Here is a 21,052-nt window from a genome sequence, read left to right as displayed (position 1 = left end):
AGCAATAGCAAGATAGTGAAGGGAGGAAGGAAAGTAAAATTGAAGTATCTACTCCTCGGCTTCCTTACTAAGATTTGCAAAGGGCTAACTGCCTCCATCTAAAGACCACAGTCCCTGTTAAGCGTTTCTCTCCACATAACTCGCTATGTATGTCTATATCTATCTTTGATATTTGCTCCCTCCACTTGTCCCTTCAGGGGTGATAAAATCTGCTAGGCATGGGATATTACATTTTTCTTGTGTTTTACTACACTATGCCCAAACCTTTGTAAAAGTTCTTTAACTAAATTCTCTTCACAATGCCCAATTTTTATGTGCCATTGTTTCCTTTCAGACATTGTCTGACACAGGAGGTTAATAACATAATCTAAGGGAGACTTGATAAGAACCTATATTAAGGTTCTAAATAAGGAGACTTGAAAGAGTTAGAGGTAAATCAATCGTATTTGATAATTACGGGGACATAAATAAATAACAAAGGTTATTTCCAAGTTTCAGATCTGGATTACCAAAAGCATGGTATTAGCATTCACCAAGAAAGAAAACATGACCAGAGGCATAAGAAGGTGTTGAATCAGGTTGGTCACCAGTTCAATTTGGAAGAGACTATAATTTAGGTGCCTACAAGCAGCAAAGTGTAAAGTGATTTGTTGTGTCTCCTTTAGACTAGAAACTAAAAAAAAAAAATTCTTTCTAGAGAAAAACGCACACACGCACATACTTTTAGCCATATCTCTATTTATATCTGTGTATGTATATGTATGTGTATGCACACGCATATACATTTGAAGGGAATTAAGAGAATCTGAGAAGGGTCAGGAGGTTGGAGTGTTAACAGAGAATTTCTGGGGAAGCTTGAGAGGAGTAAATCAAAAACATAACTCACCAATCTGACAGTTTGGCCAAAGGCCTTCCCTATCTTCCTCAACCTCTTAAAATTAAATAAATGTTCATTAAATTTAAAAGCAGTAAAATTTTCGTTTACCAGTTTCTTCAAATTAGATGACATTTATAGATAACATTTGGTACTGTATATTTGGGCATTTTAATTTGCAAAATATTAATAGGAGGTACCAAAATAGGGCGAATAAAATATATAACACTCTATAAATCTCTTTTAATTAACTTCAAAATTAGAATTTCATTCTTCAAGTATGATGTTTTTCTATTAAGTGCCCACAAGTTTCTTGGCTCTATTGATGCCACTGGAAACAGCAATACCAAAAGAATGCTAGATTTTCCGTCTACTTTGCTCATGTGCCGCATAGTGGATGAAAAGCTTAAAGAAACACAATTTGTAAAAGACAATAAGTTCTGGATTACTGAATACTGAAAAGAAACATACCAGATATTAGCAAGACAATATTCTCTGAGGTTGGGAATTTGCTTTAGGTTTGATTGCTAATGTTTGAATTTTCAGCATTTTACAAGATGTCTATACAAATATGCATCACTTTTTATAACTTTTTTATTAGTTTCAGGTGTACAAAACAATGTAATAGTTAGACATTTATCATTTATATCCCTCACATAGTGATAAGCCTCCTCTCCACATCCACTATTCCTCTGACATCGCACACAGCCATTACATTTCCACTGTCTCTATTCCTAATGCTGTACTCCGTTTCTTGTCACTACATATATATATAGTATATAATGTATATATATATATAAAAAATTGTATAATGTATATATATAAAATTGTAATTGACATTCATTATTGTTCAGCTTCAGCTTCAGGTGTACAGTGCAGTGATCAGGCATCTACATCATCCCTGAGGTGGTCACCCTAATTAGACAAGTGTCCATCAGATACCCTACAAAATCTTTACATTATTGATTACACTCCCCAAATTGACTTTCATATCCCCATGGCAATCTTGTGGTTACTGACTGTGCTTTCTAATCCCCTCAACTTCCCCCTCATCCCCACCTCCCTCCCATCTAGCAACCCTCAGTTTTTCCTCTATGTCTCTGAGACTGTTTCTGATTAGTTCATTCATTTACTCTTTTCTTTAGATTCCAAATATAAGTGAGATCATATGGTATTTGTCTTTCTCTGTCTGAGTTATTTCACTTAACATAATGTTCTCTAGGTCCATCCATGTTGTTGCAAATGGTAAGATTTCATTTGTCTTTATGGTTGTGTAATATTCCATTGTATAAATGTACCACAGGTTCTTAATCCAATCATCTACCGATGGGCATGTCAGTTGTTTCTATGTCTTGGCTATTGTGCAGAGTGCTGCAATGAACATAGGGGTGCATAAGTTTTTTTGAATTAGAGTTTTGGATTTCTCTGGATAGATACCTAGGAGTGGAATTTCTGGATCATAAGATAGTTCCATTTTCAGATTTTTGAGATACCTCCATACTGATTTCCATAGTGGCTGCACCAATCTGCAATCCCACCAACAGTGCACAAGCGTTCCCTTTTCTCCACATCCTCACCAGCACTTATTGTTTGTTGATTTATTGATGATAGCCATTTTGACTGGAGTGGGGTGGTATCTCATTGTGGTTTTTATTTGCCTTTCTCTAATGATTAGTGAGGTTGAGCATTTTTTCATATGTCTGTTTGCCATCTGTATGTCCTTTTTAGAAAAATGTCTCTTCATGTCCTCCGCCCATTTTTTAATTGGGTTGTTTGCTTTTTGGAGTTGAGTTGAGTGAGTTTTTTATAAATTTGGGATATTAACCCCTTATTGGATATATCATTGGCAAATATCTTCTCCCATTCGGTAGGATCCCTTTTTGTTTTATGGATGGTTTCCTTTGCTGTGAAAAACACTTTTTAGTTTGATGTAATCCCACATGTTTATTTTTTCTCTTACTTCCCTTGCCTGAGGGGATATATCAGTAAAAATCTTACTCCGAGTAATGTCTTTAAAATTTCTTCCTATATTTTCTTCTAGGAATTTTATGGTTTCAGATCTTACATTTAAGACTTTAATCCATTTTTAATTTATTTTTGTATATGGTGTAAGGAGGTGGTCCAGCTTCATTTTTTTGCATGTGTCTGTCTAGGTTTCCAGCACCATCTATTAAATAGACTGTCTTTACCCCAAAATAAATTCTTGCTTCTGTTGTCGTAGATTTAATGACCATATAGGCATGGATTTATTTCTGGGCTCTCTATTCTGTTCCATTGATCTATGTGTCTGTTTTATGCTAGTACCATGCTGTTTTGATTACTGTAGCCTTGTAGTATAATTTGATGTCAGGTATCATTATACCTCCCACTTTGTTCTTTTTTCTCAAGATTGCTGAGGCTATCCGAGGTCTTTTATGGTTCCACATAAATTTTAGGATTATGTGTTCTATTTCTGTGAAAAACGTCTTTGGTAGTTTGATAGGAATTGCGTTGAATCTGTATATTGTCTTAGGCAGTATGGACATTTTATCTATATTAATTCTTCCTATCCATGAGCATGGTATATATTTCCCTCTATTTGTATCTTCTTTAATTTCTCTCTTTAGTGTCTTATAGTGTCTTTAGTGTCTTGTACTCTTATAAAAGAATATAAATCTTTTACTTCTTTGGTTAAATTTATTCTCAGGTACTTTATCGTCTTTGAAGCAATTGTAAATGAGATTGTTTTCTTAATTTCTCCTTCTGATATTTTATTATTGGTATATACAAATGCAACTGATTTCTGAATAGTAATTTTGTATCCTGCTACTTTACTAAATTCATTTATCAGCTCTAATAGTTTTTTGGTGGATTCTTTAGGGTTCTGTATATAGTATCATGTAATCTGCATATAAGGACAATTTTACTTCCTCCTTACCAATTCGGATGCCTTTTATTTCTTTTTCTTGTTTGAGTGCTGTGATTAGAACTTCCAGCACTACATTGAATAGAAGTGGAGAAAGTGGACAGCCTTGCCTTGCTCCTGATCTTAAAGGGAATGGTTTCAGCCTTTCCCCATTGAGTATGATGTTAGATGTGGGTTTATCATATATGGCCTTTATTATGTTGCGATATCATCACTCTAGTCCCACTTTCTTAAGGGCTTTTTAATAAATAGCGGCTGGATTTTGTCAAATGCTTTTTCTGCATCTATTGATATGACCATATAATTTTTATTTTTCATTTTGTTAATGTGGTGTATCACATTAATTGATTTGTGGATGTTGAACCTCCTTTGCATACCAGGAATGAATCCCACTTGATCATGGTGTATGATCTTTTTAATGTATTGCTGAATTATGTTTGCTAATATTTTGTTGAGGATTTTTGCATCTATGTTCATTAAAGATATCAGCCTATAGATTTCTTTTTTTGTAGTGTCTCTTTCCTATTTTTGGGATCAGGGTGATAGTGGCCTTGTAAAAAGTGTTTGGGAGCCTTTCCTCCTTCTGCATTTTTTGGAAGAGCTTGAGGAGAATAGGTGATAATTCTGTTTTGAATGATTTGTGGAATTCACATGTAAAGCCATCTGGTCCAGGGGTTTTGTTTGTTGGGAGTTTGTTGATTACTGATTCAATTTCCCTGGTGGTACACAGTCTTCTGTTCTTTTATTTGGGACATGTTTCTTTGTTTCCCCACTCTGGCTGACTCTCTGTGTTTGCTTCAATGTATTAGGTAGATCCCCTAGGGTTCTTGGTTTTTGCTGAGTTATCTTATGTATTATGTGTCCTTTATATTTGACTTGCACCTCTTCCTTCTTCTCCTGTGTGTGTGCTCCAGAGGTGACTCTTGTGTTATGTATATTGCCCTGTTAAAGTTGATCTTTAATTGCTTTTGGCTTGTCAGTAGGTGGGATTGACTCCTAGGCTGACTAGTTGTGAGATTTGGCTCTGCCCATGGTGGATGTTCTGCTGCGTGAGGGTTGACCACTTAAATGAGGTTTGGCCTCTATGGGCTTTTGTGCCTGTAGAGAATTCCTTCTGGGTGTGTTACTTGTAGGTCAAACCCCGTAATACTCTGGTTTGGTCTGGAGTCGGCCTCTGGGTGTGTTGAATCTTGTGCCTCTTGAGCTGGGCCCTGGTGTAGGGCAATTTCAGAACAAAGCAAATCACCAAGCACAACAACAACAACAACAAAGAAAAAACCAAATACACTCACATCTAAAAACAACCGATAACCCACACTCAACACAGGCAAAAATATCAAAAATACAAAAACAAAACAAAACAAAAAGCAGCGCCTGTCTTGGCTTAAGCCCACCAAGTAATCTCCAGGTTGTCCTCTGCTGTACCAAAGAGTGCTCTGCGTCTTGTGCAAGCAGAGCCGGTCACCTGGTGCCCAGAGTGACCCTGGGACTGGAGTTTTAGATGAGTGGGACTATGGGGTCTGGATGGTAGTTTTTACAAAGTCAGTGCAGTTTCTGCTCTTCCCTGCACATATAAGCACTGAGAGTAATATGACCAGCCCTGTGCCCAGGTCTCCTGATTCTTAGGGCACTTACGTGTGTGCGTGTGCGTGTGTGTGTGTGTGTGTGTGTTTGTGTGTGGAGGATGGGATATTTCTGAGCTGCTGAAAGCCCAGAGCTGCATCTGTTGCCTACTGCTGACCCCTGGGAGTGTCTCTGCAATTGTAATTGCCCTGCCCTAGGCAGGCCAGAAAAGGTGGGTGCTGGGGTTGGAGGAGTCTTCTCTCTCCCAGCCCAGCATTATCACACTCTTCCCAGCCTCTTCCTTGGGTCAGAGCTGCAAGCTTCGTCTTTCCAGATCCTGAGCGCTACAGCTCCTCTGTAATATGACACTATTTCTCAGTTCAGGGGCCAGCTTGAGTCTCTGGAAGGGAGGAGGTAAGATTGGGAGAGTGGGGATAGGGGCCCAGATATGGAGTTTACGTCCTTTGTCTGACCTAGGGCCCAGCTGGAGGTCTCAGCTGAGGTTACTGCCTCAAATGCTGGATATGCTGCTCTCTGGGCAGGAGAGATCAGCTGTGGGATGCAGGGAAAGAGCCCACCTCCTGGCTTTTGTGGTCTCTGTTCTGTCCTGGGACCTGCTGCGTGTCCACAGCCATGGATGCGGGCTGCGTCTCCACTCAGCTCCCTTCCCTTTTCCCCTGCTCACCCAATTTGCCCACCTTCAAGTTATCCTTGTAGGAGTCTCTTAGCTGTTCTCTGTGATGAGTAGAGAACCCTTTGATGGGTTATAGATGTTCAATTTGTGGTAAGTTCCGGAGGAGAACTCAAGAAGACCACCTTGCGGCTGCCATTCCTATGACGTGTCCCCTGCATTACTTTTTATAATGAAATAAGTACACTTATTTTAAAATATAAATGATACATGGGTTTAAGAAATATCTGCTAGATATACTTTTATGTATAATAGATAGAAAAAAGGTAGTACAAGAGGTTTGAAAATTGTCTTCTTTCTTTCTAACTCTAGTGGAAAACACACACACACACACACACACACACACACACACACAGAGTCTTCTAATCCAGTCCTATTCAAATACAAAGATTCCCAAGAGGTTCTAAAAGGTCTTTTGAAGAAAATTCCACCATTTTGAAATTCACTGTTTTTTTTGTTTTATTTTGTTTTGACTACCAAGTTCCAGCTCTCTGTTGAGTCATTGTACAATCAGAAAGTGATGCCTTGCAATATGAAAGTCAGCAGGTTTTGGCATTCAGGATGAAGCCCACTTCTATGGACTTCAATAAACCAAATAGTAAATGAAAACTTGAATAAAAACCTGCCTGATAGATTTACTCAGCAAAATAGGGATGGAAATGCAATCTAAGAACCAGATATTCTAAAATTGCTACTATGTTCCGTTGAAAAACCGTATCTGCTTTTAAACAGAAAGGTACAGTAGTCTCAAGCTACCAGTGAACTTCTCCTATTTAAGTTCCCCTTTCTTAGTTCACTGTGAAGTGAGTTCTCAGCTTACAATTCTTGAGCAGCACATTCTTGGGAATGTCAGTGCGTGGGACTCTCATGGGGAAGAATAGGGTTCTGTAGAAGGGTAATTTGATATCACAATGCTGCTCCCTGTGAGAACTGATCAATCATAAAGAGTGGGAGTAAGTAAGGTAGTTAAAATTTGGTGCCTTGGACTCATAGACTCAGGTTTGAGTCCCAGATCCAACTCTACCATCTTAGCTTTCACAGTGGGGAAAATAACAATGTTGTTAAAATTTATGACCCAGGCCTTAACTTGAGCAGAGATTAAGAGTACCTTGTGGGAGAAGCTAGGGCCTGTGGGAAGAGCTCTCATACTTTGTGCTATTATGAGAACCCTACAGGAAAAATTCTATGTTTACAATAGAGCTTTATGGTTATAACACCGCTCTGATTTACTTTCTCTTCCCCTCTGTAAAAGGGGCTTCCTGCTCAATCTCTTCCTCCACGTGGTTCACCATGGCTACAAGTACTAGATTGTAATCTGTTCTCTTTTTCCTGAATAAATCCTTTTGGTGAAGGAATACCTAGTTGACTTTTATTTTGAAGGTTGACAAGGACTTCCCCCATACAATTGTCATAAGAATTAAAGTGGTACAGTATGGTCCATATGGTATGGTAAATATGAAGGCTCTTTATCACAGATTCTCATACAAATGGAATCTGGACACACTGGGGGAAAGGTGCTAAAAATATACACCACTTGTTTGATAGACAGTTTACAGAAATCCAGAGAGTGCACATGTTTAAAAACAGAGGGTGAGCAACGTCCAATAACCATTGTACATTTGAAAGATGTACGGAAATAGAGAAAAACCTAGACAAGTTATTGCATTCTAGTGCTGTTCTTCCAATAGACACCATTTCTTTTGTATAAAGACTATAATAATAGAATATTAATCTATATTATTTTGTTTGCCATATTAAGGCATTTCTCTGCATATATCAAGCACTTTGCTATTTTGAGAGGAAAGAAAATTTAGTATAGCCACTAACAGAGCACAAGGATGCTATTTCATGAAAACATTCTAATATTGTTTATTCTTATGTTAGTGAAAAGCTAAAAATTACAAATTCCAAGAAGGAAAAGGTAAATGAGAAACCTGGTTATCCTGCTATTACTTTGCATAGAATTAAAACTCTGGGTTCCATGCTGTCATTTGTTAACAAAGTGGCAGAATCTTCTGAGCAGAGCACATGAAGCCTAAAACATGGTTCTTGTTGTGATAAGACACAGAGTTGTACAGTCTCCTTTGGCAAGACTCAAAAATGAAGGAAGGAGGAAAATGAGTGGGGTCAAAGATAATTGTTGGTGCTAATTATAATTCCAGATTAGTACTCCAGGGAAAAGGGACAGAGGCCAAGTAAGTGTCCCGTCCAGAGCCAGAATGCTTTTGTTACCATTGGAAGAAAGAATAGGGATGCAGGGAGAAGGGGGGGAGAGAAGGAGGAAGTTTGTGAAAACAAAGAAGGGAAGAGATGAGATGATTAATCAGAAAAGTGCAGCTACCACACTGGTCAGAACTAGATTTCATTGACTTAAAACAGATTCAGGATGCCATCTTGCCTCTCAAGGTGGACTTTAGCTAATTATAATAGATTTTAATATTATTAGCATTGCGATTAGGGAAAATCTTCACCCCCTGTGCTGCCATGACTGGTCCCACTTCACCCCCTCACTGCCATTCTGTCCCAAATAAGGACAGAAAAATCCCTCTGCCTGATGGGAAGGAATGGTTTGTGAGGAACCACCTACGAATGCCTAAAAATGCCACACCTAAGTCTTGAATATTTCATGCCCTCATTTTAGAATAAATTCCTAAACCTCTTTGTTCTTTGGGGCAGTTGCTGTTCTCCAGACCGGCCCACTCTCCCTTCTTGAGAGTGTACTGTCCTTCTTTAATAAATTCACTGCTTGTTTGGCTCATGTTATGCATTCTAGAATTCTTTCCTATTACAACACCAAGAACTCATTTTCCAACAACAGTTTTACATAGGTCAAAGCTCTAGTGTCTCTTGTATATTTGGGTGTGGGGAAGGAGTCCCGAAGAGCAGTTTCCAGGATCTTGGCCTCGGTGGGGAGGTGCTGGCTTGGGTAGTGAATGACCATCAACTGTGATTGGTTGGCCATCAGCTGTAACCGGTTAGCCAATTGGCTACTGATGTACCTGCAGGGCTGCGTTGATTGGTTGGTTGGTTGGCAGGCATGGAAGTGAATGGTGGAATGCGGATAGTGTGGCTACTACTGCGTGTGTCTTGCCCAGCCTCCAGTGAGACTATAGTGGTATGACTCCCCTATCTATGGCTCCTTGGATGTTCCTCTTTGGCCTAACCATATCCTGCATTCCTATGTGGGGAGCGGGACTAGAGACCCCACAGGCCACCCCACACGACATTGGGAAAATATTTTTAGAGTTGGATGCACAATCTGGAGCATATAATCTGTACTGTAGATCAGACTTCAAAAATTTTGCAATGAAAATGTATTGTATTTTTAAGGGAACACCTGAAAATGTAGTTTTTTAACACAATGAAAATGTTACCAAGAAAACTTTGGATGGATTTTTCATTAAACTGAAAGTAACAGCTGAAGACATATGGCTTATAGCCATATTTTTGAGAGATATCCTGAAGGAGTTTTCTATATTTTGAGGGTTTCACAAATTTATTTAATCCTTGGGGCAAGAGAGTGTTAAAAACTCTGACTATGTGAGATAGAAAATAAAGAATTTTCCTAATTTGTTATATATAACACTGTAGTTTATTCCCAGAGTGGTTTTAGGCAACATATTGCAAACATTTTCCCTTAATGTCCTGCCTGTTTTCCTAGAATTCTGGGTATTACAAAAGCCTAATTCAAAGGATAACCATAGAATTTGCATATTTCCAGCTGAGATTTTCTTACAATTCAAACATTTAGAGAAACAAAAACAGTTCTTCTGACAATTAAATAAGTTACTTTTGTGTGCTTCCTCAGGACACTATATCATTATTTTTATGAACTTCCTAAGAAATGAAAATTAGATTGCTAAACAGCAATGTAGTTTATCGTTTAGAAAAAGATTAATTCTTGTTATTATTTTTATATTACTAAAATATTGTAGAATGAACAAAAAGTACTTTCTATCTTGTTAATTTCTCCATTAAAAAATAATATGACTATATATCCAGTATATCTATATTCAAATGGATTTTATAAATATTACTCTAAAATTTTCTCTGCTTCCATGAGGATATATTACAGATTTCCACACATCATAAAGTTATTACTGATCTGTAGGTTTTAGAATAGTATTTATTTATTTTCTAGTAATATACAAGCAAGTATTCTGTATAATATAAATGGAATAATAGTTGGTATTCCAAAACTATAGAGCATTTAAACATATTTTATTAATGTCCTATTATGTGCTGGTATAAAATCTTGTTGAGAAAAATATGACACATTAATATAAAAAATACTATTATAAGTAATATAATGCAGCAGAAATTCAGATTTTCAGACTTAGGAGGGAACGGCAGGCAGAATTCTATGATGCACCCCCGCAGGAACTATTCCCCAGGGATGAGACTTGGAATATGAAGCTAGATCATGCTTTTGACTATATTACCTTACATATGCAAAAGGAATTTTTCAGATGTAGTTGCTAATCAGTTGATTTAGAGTTAATGAAAGTGAGATTATCTGGACAGGACTGACATACTTGCACGAACCTTTTAAAAGTAGATCATTTTCTCTACTTCTGGCAGAAGGGGAAGTCAGAGAGATTCAAAGTATAGAAAACATTTGTCGTGCCTTTGCTGACTGTGAGGATGAAGGGTGCCATCTGCCACCAGAGAGAGACCTATAGATGGAGAGAATGACTCCCAAACAAGGAAGCAGGAACTCAGTCCTACAACTACCTGGAACTGAATTCTGGGACAATCTGAATGAGTCTGGGAGCAGGTGCTTCCCTTATACCTCCAGATAAGAGCCCATTGCTGCCATCTTGCTGAGAGCCCAACCTGCCAGACTTCTGCCCACAGAACTGTGAGTTCATGAATGGGCATTGTTTGAAGCCATGAAATTTGTGGTAATTTGCCATGTTACAATAGAAAACTAGTACAGAGGGATATTGTATGTAGTTTGAGATTATGTAATTGCCTGACAATATTGCAATAACAATCTGTATGTTAAACAACTTGTGTTAATATTCAAAATCACTTAGAATGATGCCTCACACATTATTTTTATAACATATGAACTCTCAAGGAGCAAAAGCCTAACAAAACTTGACCACAGGACAATAAAGTAGCATAACAGCCATAAAGGCAATATGAACAGCCGCATGGCTTGGAATGAGGACTTAAAAAACCAGGTTTTAGCCCTTACTCCCCTGTGATTAATCCATATAGACAATCTGGGCCTCAGTGTCTTTTGCAAAAGCAGTTGAGTGTACTAAATTATTTCTAATCATTGATAAAGATAAAATCAAGTTTCAGACCTCTGAGACCTACCGGAGCTGGACCTACCTGCCCCTTGTCTCCCCTAGCTCAAATGTTCACTCTGCCATGCCCCTCTCCCCAACATGGAACAGAAATGAGTGCTAACCATCTAGGGCAGTTTCTCATCCATGTTTGAGTGGGAAGACCAGCGGGCTTGCCACCTGAGTACATGTACCTATGCGAAACCTGCTCTTCTCATTATGAAATTCTTAATAAGAAGTACTGAGTTCCCAGGCTTCCTAGTATGAAACTTAAACTCTTACTACAGAGCCTCCTCGTCCTCTCTGTCAAGCTATATACGCACTAAGACAGAAATGTTCCACCTTTCTTTGCAGTCCTAGGGGAAGTCACTCCTAGCGTAGAGAGCAGAGGTAGAGAATCCACTCTGGGCCTGACAACCACTCCACCATCTAGTTCGTGGTGTGCTACCAAACTTTGGTGCCTCATATCGCCTGAGGATAATAATAAATCTTCAAAGAACTTAACGAGAATAAATGAATTATGCACGCAAAGCATTTAGAAGAGTTCCTGGTAAGTGTTCATTGTTATTCCGGCTTTGCTCCCCTCCTTTAAGTATAAGTATATGCTGGTACAATTGTGCCCACATGTTTATTTAGCATATAATCAATATTAGCATTTAATCATGCATTCTTTGCCTTGTGTTTTAATGACTAGAATTGCATATGTCTTATCTTTTTCTACTTTGTGCAGAAGGTTCTGGAGGGCTTTTTCTCTTTCCCTGCAGTGGTCCCACACACCCAGCACAGAACCTTGCCCACAAAGCTCTGTAACAGCTCTTAAAAGAACTGAAGATAAATAGTCTGCAGAGTTCTCTTGGGGACTTGGCCTGTTGGTGAATGGACTTAGCAGGCTGTATGCTGGCTCTATCATCCTTGGCTTTTCATCCTTTGGATAAAAATGAGTTGAGATCGGGGTGATTATTCACTGGATGTGGGTGCTCTCGGCTTTGGCATGTGGATGTCCTATTTGAGGAGCTACCTGTGAGTACGTGCTCACTGATGTTTCCACAGAAGTTGGCAGCCTGCTGGCTATGATAGTACTCTTAACTGATTTTCTACTAGTTCTGCCTGTTGCAACAGATTCCCAATAAAGTCCTGGAGCTGAGTTTTCCCTTGAATCTCCTTCTCAACTGCTGCTTTGATGAAATGGTGGAAAGTAACAACTTCTTCCTTCCTGAGAAGCTCCTCCTAGAATTTGGTCAGGTGCTGCCTCAGCCCAGCGATCATCTCCACGGCCACATCCACCTGTCTATTCAGGGCCCGCTCTCATCTCTGACTTTCCTGTTTTTTCTGAGTCAGCAGGACAAAAGCTGCCCGAACTTCCAACAGTTTGGCCGTTTTCTGGGTCAACTCTTTGATGAATGTATCGATTATCTTCTCCATGGTCCTGTCTACAACTTCCACCGTCTGATTAAACTTTTCTCTGATGTGGGCCTCGAAAGCAGCTTTGGTGTCTGAGGTGGTAAGTCTGGGACTCCATTAAGGCCCATCCCGCGAGTCTGCAAGTAGGTCCACTGCAGTGTAAGTCTGCACGTAGGACACAGGTCTCTGTGCCACCACTTCAAACAGGCTTCCTGTCCTTAAGTAGACATGAGAAATGCTAGACAAGTTAACATAGTAAGTTTCTGCTTCACCACTTTGCCACAGCTCTGCAATTTTCCCTGTTTCAGGGGTTCTGAGGAAGTAACTAGGTCTGTCTTTGAGGGATGGAAAGAGGTTGTATTTTGTCAAGAAGTTTCCTCCTGGTAATTGTGACTGAATTCCAGATGGTCCCTCGATGATGATAGGCTTCTAAATCTGGTATGGTCTCCAAACATCGGGCAACAGACTGGCAGGCACATAGCCACATTCTCAAAGGACTCCTGCTAGGGTTATCTGCTTTCCTCAAAGCCTTCTGTTGCATTACTCTAAAAGTCCTGACTTGGCCACTGCTGCCAGTTGTATTGCCTTTAAATTTAGCATTTTTCACATTCCTACTAAAAATGGTATTTTTATGGTGATCATTTTATGTTTCATCATAGGAAATATTTACTTTTGTTTCCAATCTGCTGAATAGAAATGATAATTTTTCTAAAACAAACTACCACACAGTATAAGTAAATTAACACAAAGATAATTGCCAGCATTACAAACAAAGAGGTCAAATGAAAATGTGGTGATTAGAAGTTTATTCTACCTCACCATGCCTTTCTGATACATATATGTCATCCTTTTCTCAAAACAAACTCAACATTATTAAAATCAAATCCTACCCGGGTAATGTGACATAGCCAAAGGCTCAGGGGTTCCCATTTTGAAAGTCATTTTAAATATGAATCTGCAATCTACTAGTGAAGATAAGACAATTATTTACATTTGATGGTGATCATTAGCCATCCATTATAGTGCTTTATTAATAAAACGTACTTCTTAAATAATCAAAATTTTAAATATTAAGTAATGAAAAATTAACATTAGCTTTAAATAATTTAAAATTTTCAATAATGGTTATGAAAAGGTATATTCCTATGTGCTGGAGGATATAAACTTAATAAAATTCAGTACATAGAAACCTGAAAAATTACTGAAGATACCAGCAAAGGTGCTACACAGGCAAAGAGCATTTAATTTGAAGTCAGAGCGACAAAGTCCTAGTTATAGTGCTTGCACAAGTCACCCAACATTTCTATTTCCATTGAGAATGCTGCTTTATCAGGAAACTTTGTGAGAATACGTAGGATATTAAAGAATAAAGCAAGGTAAGACTCTTGCATCCATAGGAAAAAACAGATACATGATTTTTAAATATTACTTTTATAAATTATGTAACACTCATGTAACTTCTAACCACCCTTATCATCAAATATTTATAAACACAAATATTAGTAAATAGATTAATCTTTAAACTGATGCCCAGTAGGTCAAATAATCCTAATTCTGTCATTTTACAACCATTTATGTAGACTTCTTAAGATTCATTTAAATTGAAAGCAAGTTTAAATTTTAATAGTTAATAAAATATTAATATAATATGTAATAATATTATATGATATCATATATTGCATGATGTTATATTATAAATACTAAACAATATTATATATAATGACTTCTTTCTTATAGAGAGAAATCTATTTTTTGGTGTGAAGGGTTAGGGTCCAAATTTCATGCAGTGGTCTGGAGGGATAGCAAGAATAAGAGCAAACATTTTTTATAAGGGCATGGTAGCACATGACGGGCTGCTTAGAGGTAAAATCAAGTTGAAAAGCTGGAAAGGAGGAAGTAGCAAGCTATAGTCACACAACAGAAAAAGAAAGGAAAAGAAAAACTCAGCATTGAAATGATTTCCTGGCTTATGCCCAATAATTGCCTGTCTTTAATATATTTATTCAAAATAGATCTCCTAGTACCCTAAGGAAGGAAACTGTGATCTGCAACCCTATGACTCTCTTCTTTTTTGTAATCAGATTTACTAAACAGCCAATCAAAGATATGAAGGTGTTGTTTCTTAAAAATATCCTGTAGTCTTCGAGCCTCACAAAATAATGAACAAACTAGGATTTCATTGTATTATACTAGAATTAAGGTCTGTTATGGCCAGATGTCTGTCATAAAGCAATACCTTTGAAGGCCCAATAAAAAAATGCAATTTTAAAACAATTTTATTTTTTATGCTAAAAATGTGCTATGTGATGGTAGCATCAAATGGCCTAAATTAATTAGGAAAATAAGAAGTATTTTAAACTTTCATTGAATAAGTGTTTTAATACAGGGTAGAATTTTGGACATTATTTCTAATAAAACACCTTTCCAAAAAAAAAAGTATAGGCCGTCCCAGTGGCTCAGGTGGTTGGAGCGCCTCCTAACGCAAGGGTGCCAGTTCAATTCCCACATGGACCAGTGAGCTGTGCCCTCTACAATTAAGATTGTGAACAACAGATCTTCCTGGATCTGGGCTGCTGTGAGCTGCCGTGGACTGCCACAGGCTGTTGTGTGCTGCCACAGGCTACTGTGTGCCACCATGAGCGGCCAGTGGCCGGCAGCGTGGATGGCCGTGAGTCTCTGTGAGCAGCTGACAGACGACTGGCAACCGACTTCCTCAGCTGGAGTGGGGGGAGACGGGAGAGAGGGGAGGTGGCAGAAGGGGGGAAAAAGTATTTTATCAAAGATAATAACCAGAAATAACATTTATGTAATACCATGTGCTAGCCACCATTCAGATAATTATCTATCTATCATCTATCTATCTATCTATCTATCTATCTATCTATCTATCTATCTATCTATCATCTATCTATCTATCTATCTATCTATCTATCTATCTATCTATCTATCTATCTATCTATCTATCTATCTGTAGGAATATATAAGCCAAGACAACCTTCAGCAACTTTTCATTCTCTCTGATGTAAGAATATAAAAATCTCTTGTTCTACTACAATAAATAAACCATTCCCTACCTCAATCATTTTTTTAAAACCTCATTTAACAATGAGAGTGCTTTGACTCTGAGGCAACAGCTAACACACGTGTTAAGATTCCCAGTTTGGTTCACTTGTAGTGCTACCTTTTTCCTTCACTTTTTTATTAGTACCCTTCATACAACTACAGCTCTGTAGAGGAGGATAACTTTCCCAGGTAGATATATGCTCTGTTTAGAAGCTCCAAACAGACTTTCAAGCTTGCTGTTCTTGATTTTTGCTGAATAGTACATGTCAGAGGTGGATTATAGTTATGTTGACAAACATTCAAAATAGTGGATCCAATAAAATGTAAATATAACCTCTTTCAAGAGCCAATGTTTGTCATTGTGAACCAAACAGTCAATTTGTACTTTAACAAATATTCAATTGAAACATGCAAATCCATAAACTTAGCAAAATATAAATATACAAGCCAATTATTAATTAATTAAAATTAATTCAGGCTATTTTCGGTATCAAAAGTTCCAAGATTGAGCAATGGCAGAAGGAATTAAAGCTGTCATCTTTCATGCTGTGTCCACTTGAACAACCTGAGGCTTTCTGTTCACACTAGCTCTACTGTCATGATGTTATACTGCCAAACTTACACTGAATACATATTTCCTCATAATAGAGATTAACAAATTTGCAAGACCACATTTAATTATATAGTTAATGTCAACAAAACATATATATTTATTTAAATAGATGTATTTGATTTTGTAAATGTAAATGGTATATTTTCATTTAAAAAATTGATCATGAAACATATTTATAGTTGTAAGCAATTACATACAATTATAGACATATATATGATTATGTTATATATGTATATATATATATACATACATATATACATATATACATATACATATATATATATACATATATAAAATTACAGTCCATGACAGCAGAAAATAAACATTCTTTAGAATATTAGAAAAGAATAAACATTCTTCTCAAGTGTACATGGAACATTCTCCAGGAGAGAGCATATGTGAAACCATAAATCAAGTATCAATAAATTGAAAAAGTTTGAAATCATACCAAGTATCTTCTCTAAACAGTTGGAATGAAGCTGAATAACCCCTGATGACAAGTTGAATACCGTTTCATGAATTTATTAGCCATTTGGATATTATCATTTGTCAAATAACTGTTCAAAGATGTTACCCATTTTTTAGTGTGTTTCTGTCTTTCACTTATTAATCTGTAAGAGTTCATGATACAAATCCTTTATTGTATATACATAATTTCAAATATCCCAGGCTAGAGCTTCTCTTTTTAGTCATAGTGTTATCTTCAGTAAGCTGAAGTTCTTAATTTTAATGAAATCCAATACATCAATCATTTTCTTTACTGTTAGTGCTTTTTGTGTCCTCTGAGAAATCTTTATCTGTCTTAAGGGTATGAAGATTTTTTTTTTTCTATGTTATATCTTGTAGAAGTTTTGGTATTTTTACTTTTTTCATGATCTATGATCCATCTGGAATTGATTACTGTGTATCAGCACATTCATAAAAAATAGTGTCAAAATATCTATTCTACATGGATATCCAAATGACTCTTCACCATTTATTTGAAAATTTTCATTTTCCCACTGCAGTGCAGTACATGTTTGTGACAATTCAAGTGATCACTTACATGTGGGTCTGCTTCTGGACTTTTCATTTTGTTTATTAGTCTTTTTGTCATTAAACCAATACCGTCTTTAATTTCTTTTATTTATAGTAAGTCTTGGTATCTAGTAGTCTAGATGATATTGCCATGTTCTTCTTTAATATTTGACTAGTTATGTTTGGCCCTTTGTATATTCAGTTTGTAAATTTCCAAAAAACAGTCTACTGAGATTTGACTGGGATTGCATTGACTATGTAAATCAGAAATGATACTTAATAATATCCAGTCCTCCAGTCCATAAGCATGATATATTTATTCATTTATTTCATACTTCTTTAATATCTCCCACTAATGTTTAACAGTTTTCTCATAGAGGTATAGGCTTTGTTACATTTATTTTTAGTTATCAAAAATTTTTAAATTATTGCAAATTTTTTTGAAATGGTTTTTGTTAAAATATAAAAATATACTTGACTTTTACATCATTATATTGAGTTACTAACTGTAATAGTCAATCAAAATATTATTTTGTGTTTTATGTGTCCATAAATATGACACGTAAATAATATTATTTAATTATTCTTTTCCAATCCTTATTATTTTTTATTCTTTATCTTGCTTTACGACAAAAAATAAGGCATCTGATATAATGTTGAATATAAGTTGTAAGAATAAGCATCCATTTCATATCCCTAATTTGAGGAGATGCGTTTTCATTATTTAATTACTAATTAGAATGTTTATTACTGATTTTAGTGGTTATCTTCTGTGAGATCAAAGAAGATTTCTTTGATTCATAGCTTGTCATGAGATTTTGTTTTATCTCAGTGAGCATTGAATGTTATGAAATGGTTTTTTGCTTTGACTAGAATGATATTACTTCTTCATTTTTATTATATTAATGTTGATTTTCATATATTTAACCAATCTTGAATTCCTGAAATAGATCCAAGTTGGTGATGATTTCATATATACTAGAATCAGTTTTGCTAATGCTTTATTGAGTATCTTCATATCTATAGTCATGAGAGAAATTGACTTGAAATTTGTCTCTCTGTATGTTGCTATCAAGATTATGCTGGCATAGTAAAATAAGTTGAGACATATTTATTTCTCTATCCTCTGACAGGTTTGAATAAGATTGATTTCAATTCTTCCTTAAATGTCTTAAATAATTCTTTAGTAAAGCTATCTGGGCCTGGAGTTTTCTTTTGGGAAATGATTTTGTTTCATTTGTCTCTTTGTCTGGAATTCAATACCTTTAATAGATGTCTCTTCTATATCACTTTAGTGTTGTAGTGTTCAGCTCATTTAACCTGAAATACAGTAAGCCCTCACTTAATGTTTTCAATAGGTTCTGGGACTTTTTGCAAAATGTCATACTCATACCACAATACAATTTTACCATCAGTTTACCAGGTAAACTGTTACAAACAGGAGTTAAGTTCCTATGGCAACTCATCAACCTTATGAGAAAACAGCACTAAAGGAAACGACGTTATTCAAGGACCTGTTGTATAGTGGCATAAAGTCATTCACAATAATATCTTTTTCTTTGTCTAACTGACTTTAGGATCTGAAATTATTCCTCTTTTCTATTCTTGATATTGATATTTTTTTCTATTTAAGTCTAACTAAAAGCTACCATATAATTTATTTAAAAAACAAAAAGACTGTGGCCATTTCTAAAGTTTAACTTTTGGCTTGTCAACAAAATAAGTACCTTAAAGCACTTTAATTGTATTTAACTTCCTTCTACTTCCTCTGCAATTGTTACTATGTATTTTAAACACATTATTATTATAAGAGTAAATATTAAATTTAAACTTAGTCAAAATATGTACTTTTTAACGTGTTTTCCATTGCTGCCTACACTGCTCTATTTTGGATCCTTTTCCTTCTGCTTAAAAAAAAATATATGTGCAGGCTTACCGACTACAAATTATTTCATTTTTTATGTGTCTGAAAATGTCTTTATTTTTACTTTCATTTTTTTTATCTTTTTTTTTAATTTATTGGGGTGACAATTGTTAGTAAAATTACATAGATTTCAGGTGTACAATTCTGTATTACATCATCTATAAATCCTATTGTGTGTTCACCACCCAGAGTCAGTTCTCCTTCCATCACCACATATTTGGCAATTTCCCTGTGAATAGAATTCAAGTCTCTCAGTTATTTTTATTCAGCAGCACTTCAAATATACTTTCCCATTGTTTTTTACTTTCATCATTTCCATGGTTATTTCTTCAACGATACTATATCTTTACCGAAGGGTATTTTTTAAAATTATCCCCTTGTCTTGGTTTTCAGCAATTAATATTACAATGTGCCTGAGCATAGTTTTCTTTTTATTGGCCTGCATGTTTCATAGAGCTTTCTTGAATCTGTGGCTTGGTGTCTTTTGTTTTGGGGAAACATATGTGTTTAAAATATCTTTAATTTTTGCTTCTGACACATTTTCTCTGTCATCTCTGTCTTTTATTCTCTTTCCCATATTTTCCATATTTTTTCCCCAATGCGCTACTATCTAGGTAATTTTTAAATTATCTCTTCTGCTGTATTCTAATCTATTACTGAACTAATCAATTCATTCCCTAAGTTTGACAATTTTTTTCAGTTCTAAGAAAAATGTATAATAATTTCTTCTTCTCTGGTAAAAATTACATCATTTTTTATATTCCCTTGAATGCATTAATTCTAACTTCAAAGTCCATGTTACATAACTTCAAAATCTTAAATAATTTTGGCCTGTTTAGTTGTCTGCTGTTTCTCTTGCTTGCCTGGTATGCTTGGACATCTTTTATCAAATGCCAGACTTTGTGAATAAAAAAGTGTAGAGGGTTTGGATAATTTTATATTTTCCCAGGGAGAGTTTAATTTGTTATTCTGAGGCAGACAGAATACAGCAGATCAGCTTGGCCCAGTCTAGCATGGTCTATTGCTCTTAGAGCACAGCTCTTCAGAGGCACAAAATTAAAACCAGGAGTATTTATCAAGATCAGCTTTTCTGTGATGAGCCCTAAACTCTTATTTTTGTTTTTCTGGTATCTTAAAACTACCAAGAATCTCTGATTAACTTTTTGAGTCTTAACAGCTGCTTTCTGCATGTTTTTTGGCAATCTCTCCTCGTGTGCGTAGGTTCTAAGTTGGCAAGTGCCTGCATTGAAGTGACCAGCAAACTCTTCACTTTACCATTTTGTGGCTGCCTTCTCTTAGGCATCTTTGCCTTCTAGTGCTGGTTGTCTTGGTGGACTCAAACTTCAATCTTTGAGTGCCCATGGCCTTCTCTTCAGCCTCCATGCTCTGCATATTGAGTTAGCAAATGGCCAGAGAAGGGAATGTTGCACAGAACATTTGCAGCACCTCAACGAGCTTCCCTTTCTTCCTAGATTTTAGCTTTTCAAGTCCTGGCTACTTGATTGCCAACTGGTACATTCATAGAGTTGCTTTTTGTATTTTATCCAGATCTTTGTGATTTTTTTCTTTTTCCATTTGGATAGTCTGTATGCTACCAGCTGGATCAGCATACATTACCTTGTGGTTATCTTTTCATTCTAAAAGTAAGTTATAAAATAAAAGAGTTACAAAGTAGGGGAATACCAAGAGAGCACAGTAGGTACA

At 36.2% G+C, this 21,052-nt stretch overlaps 1 pseudogene; it reads right to left on the bottom strand.

Moving 5' to 3' along the window:
• Positions 1-12,037: 12,037 nt before the first annotated feature.
• On the bottom strand, positions 12,038-20,731 carry LOC109435023 (protein ZNF365; annotated as a pseudogene).
• Positions 20,732-21,052: the final 321 nt, after the last annotated feature.

Source organism: Rhinolophus sinicus, linkage group LG14 (genome assembly GCF_036562045.2).
Source record: "Rhinolophus sinicus isolate RSC01 linkage group LG14, ASM3656204v1, whole genome shotgun sequence".
Classification (NCBI taxonomy): Eukaryota; Metazoa; Chordata; class Mammalia; order Chiroptera; family Rhinolophidae; genus Rhinolophus; species Rhinolophus sinicus.
Note: the sequence above shows the minus strand (reverse complement) of the source record. Positions and strands in the feature narration are given on the sequence as shown.